General features: G+C 43.8%; 1 long non-coding RNA gene across 1 annotated transcript; it reads left to right on the top strand.

The window, feature by feature from the left end:
- The first annotated feature begins 430 nt into the window (after window positions 1–430).
- On the top strand, window positions 431–3,402 carry LOC112630318. Its single transcript, XR_003120843.1, has 2 exons — window positions 431–813; window positions 1,068–3,402. It is a non-coding gene; the product is annotated as an uncharacterized LOC112630318 (long non-coding RNA).
- Window positions 3,403–3,612: the final 210 nt, after the last annotated feature.

Raw genomic sequence — 3,612 nt, 5'->3', positions numbered from 1 at the left:
ACTGCATTTATCTTACAGGGCAATGAAAACACATCTGCCCGGTGTCTCGTTACTTGGTTTAATCGTCGCCAGCCCTAAGTCACGGCCTGGGCTCCTTCTCCTCAACTGTGTGGGATCCCGCCGCCTGGTTTCGGCCGGGCAGAGGGGTGACGTCAGCCGCTCACACAGTGCCCCCTGGCCGCTGGAGCTCGGGAAATCTGTGCACTCGAACTTGGCTCCGCCAAGAAGGTGGGCAAGGATCCGGGCTCCTGATGGAACTGGCAAGTTGGAAAAGTGGCAAAGGAAAAGCCAACGTGAGCGCTTTCGGCTTGCACGGACAGAAAGGGTGGGAAATCAGGTCACGGCGAAATCTTCTGACTCACAGATGACCGCTTAGAATGAAACTACGGAAGAGAAGTCCTCTGACTCTGCAGTTTCACAGAGGGTCACTGAGTTACCAAAGCAGTTGGGAAACAGGGGCAGAGGACTGCCCCCAGTCTGCCGGCAGCAGGGGTACGGGGGGGACAGCTCGGGACACTCCGGGGACCGAGCAGGCAGTGGGCGCCTTCCCCGAGGAACACCCAGCCCAGCGCCCCAGGTTCTGGGCTGGTTGGCTCATCGAGACTGGTTGGCCAAAGCATCAGGAAAGGGAACTTTTTCGGCCGGGTGTTGGATACCAAATTATAAACGCCAGGGCAGCTTGTGTAAAGATGAATATCGTTTTGTTACTGCGGGAGGGAATACACCTACTGCTTTGAAGGGATTTTAAAATATTCAGCAAGCAACACCGCGTTGAAACTAGTGCATTGAGCTGCAGACCAAACTAATTTCTAGGTACTATTTAAATTCCTTAATGGTCATCTTGATATTTGCTTGAAATTTGAGATAGGAACCCAAATAAAATCAGAACGGAACATAATCTGCTGTAAAGAGCAAAGCCAGGAGTTCTTCTTTGTTATTTTTATAGTCATGATAAATAGTTTATTACTTCACTAGTTTGAAAAGTTGCAAGTCTGAATTTCAGTAGCTATGTGTGTTTTCTGAGAAGGAAAATTATCTCTCTGTGTGTTTCCATTTATCTCTTTCAGAACATTCTAAAAAGTAAAAACAAAGTTTGGCAAAAATGACAACTTTTGCTTGAGAACAGCCCTGGAAAAGCGAATCCACTGAGAGCCGTGGGAATTCTCCGCCAGCTGTGCTTCCCCAGCCGAGGAGGAATCCAACCCGGAATATCATTTCTGGTCTCCACCGCGGAGGCCCCAGCTGGACCCTCTCCCGAAAACTGCTCGGGGAGGGGGTTGCGGTCTCAGAGCCCTCCACTGCGGGGTCCAAGCCTCAGTAGCCGGGCGCAACCTCAGCGCTCCAAGCCCAGCATTCTTGGCAGCCCTCCAGGCCCGAGTCAGAGGCACATTGACCTTGAAGTTACACTTGATGCGTCCACCTGGGGCTGCCTGGTGGCGCCTGGGTCAGCTTGAAACCCGCGGGACTGAGGTGGCTAGGTGTGAGGTTCACCCTCCTGCGCCCCCGCGGGATTTGGGAGCACGGGATCTACCCGGAGGCAGAGAGACTCCAGCCCATCAAGCGCCAGAGGTCAAGCCTTTTGGCGTCGTTTTTGTCGTCTGTATTTTCTCATCCCCTTCCCCAAGTCCTACAAAGCTCACTTCAGAGAGACTGGGTCCACATGTGTGGGCTCATGAAGAGGAGGACAGCGAGGGTGACGACGCTAGGGGACTAGCGCGAGCTGGCCTATTCCTGGCAGTGCGCCAAGGGTCCCCCGTCTTGCTAGTCTTTCCAAGTTGCTTGGCTATTCCAAAACTCGACTGTGGAAAAGTTGAAACTTGTTCATATAACGTTCTTTAGAAAAGATTATCCTTGTCTGTATCTATTTTACAGAAAAGATGTTGGTCCTCACTACTGTTTGGCGACGAGTTAGCCTAAATTTGGACAGACCTTGAAGAGAAACCCTGAGCCCCGGGAGGCAGCCTTTTCAGCGCAAGGTGCACACACAGGTCCCCCAGCCCACTGCGAGGGTCTCACCTGGCTCCTGCGTGCTCTTTCCCCACCTTGGCGACTTTGAAGGCCAAGAGGACCGTACAGTGAGCGAATAACTTGGCGCCTGCATTATCACTGCTGAAATCCCAGAGAACAATGTAGGACATGCGGGTGGAGGTAGAGCAAAACTAGTGAAAAGAATGTATGAGGAATTCACAACCGCCTTGCCTACTTGGGACAACTCCTTCATTCAGTTGTCCGCCCTAGGGGACTGTTAGGCTTATTTGTGTCACATGCGTCTCTTCCCTGGAATCTTATCATCACAGAATATTAAACATTTGAAAAAATTTTAAAGATTAAACTTGTTCGAGGTAAAAATGGTAAACACTGTTAGGGATTGCCTGGCGTGTACGAATTAAGGAAAGAAAGAAACTGAAAATTCAGCTCGGCTTTGGGAAGTTTAGCTTTGCGATTTAAAACCCACAGCGCCATCTCCTGGTAATAAGGAGAATATAGCGATGGATGGCAATACTGAAATGCTGACTATGAAATACTCAAATGAGAGAAACGCCTCAAAAATTATTTCAACGATAGGTTGATTATGATTACAAAACATGATCTGACATGGACATTTATTATCATTAAAAGTTATCAGACAGAATCCTGGAAGCTAATGATTTGTAAATAGAAGTTTGTATATTTATACATACATATATTTTATAGATTCAGATGCTTATGCTGTGAATTTATAAGATATGATTCTATAATTTATCACAAATACATAATTTTATAAAACAATTCTCTGTTTTGCTTTTTGTGAATGATTTTACCATATATGGTAGAAAAAGAATAATAGGATGTGGTGATACATGGAAACATAAAATCTCCTAGTTCCTCATTGCATTGTACTAGTCAACATTAGCAAATACTTTAGCCCCATTTGTCTCAATAACCCCTCACTTTAATCTAAGTCTTCTCATCATGCAGTCTTACAAAATGTCTTATTGTCTTATTGTTAAGACATCATGACAAGAATGTGTTAACATTATTCAGACATTCTGATCCTGAAATATCATCTGAAGTTAAATTATTTTCCAAAAGTTTGATGCACATAATAGAATCATAAATACCTAATACTTTTTTATTAAAATGTTTCTGAAGTATTCTTTTGAGCTTTGCTTCCTTTTATAAAAAAGATTGAAACACACTAAAATTTAGAGATGATATCCCTATTAAAAACAGTTCTCCTCCATGATTGTATACACAGGCCAGCTGCTTGAAATAAAAATAAAAGTAGATATGCTTTTTGTAGTGTACAAAATATTATGAATATCCTTCAAAATTGTAGATCAAACAGACAAATATAAACTTTACTTCAGTTGAAAGATTCATTTTATTTGATTAATTAAAGTGAAGCTCTATTAAGCCAAATATTTGGACTCATTTACACTGTCAATGTAAGAGTTCCCATTTGAAAGAAAGTTGATTATATAAAGGAGGAAGCAGATAAACAGATGGTTATCTAGAGAGCTTTTCACAGTTAAATTTTGAAATTTAACATGGATAAGTTTGATATCTTCTCAAACATCTTTGATGAAGTCATTTGATCTATTCTAGCAATGCAGTATTGTTGCACATCAT

This window comes from Theropithecus gelada, chromosome 8, assembly GCF_003255815.1.
Source record: "Theropithecus gelada isolate Dixy chromosome 8, Tgel_1.0, whole genome shotgun sequence".
Classification (NCBI taxonomy): domain Eukaryota; kingdom Metazoa; phylum Chordata; class Mammalia; order Primates; family Cercopithecidae; genus Theropithecus; species Theropithecus gelada.
This window is presented reverse-complemented; position numbering and strand designations above follow the sequence as displayed.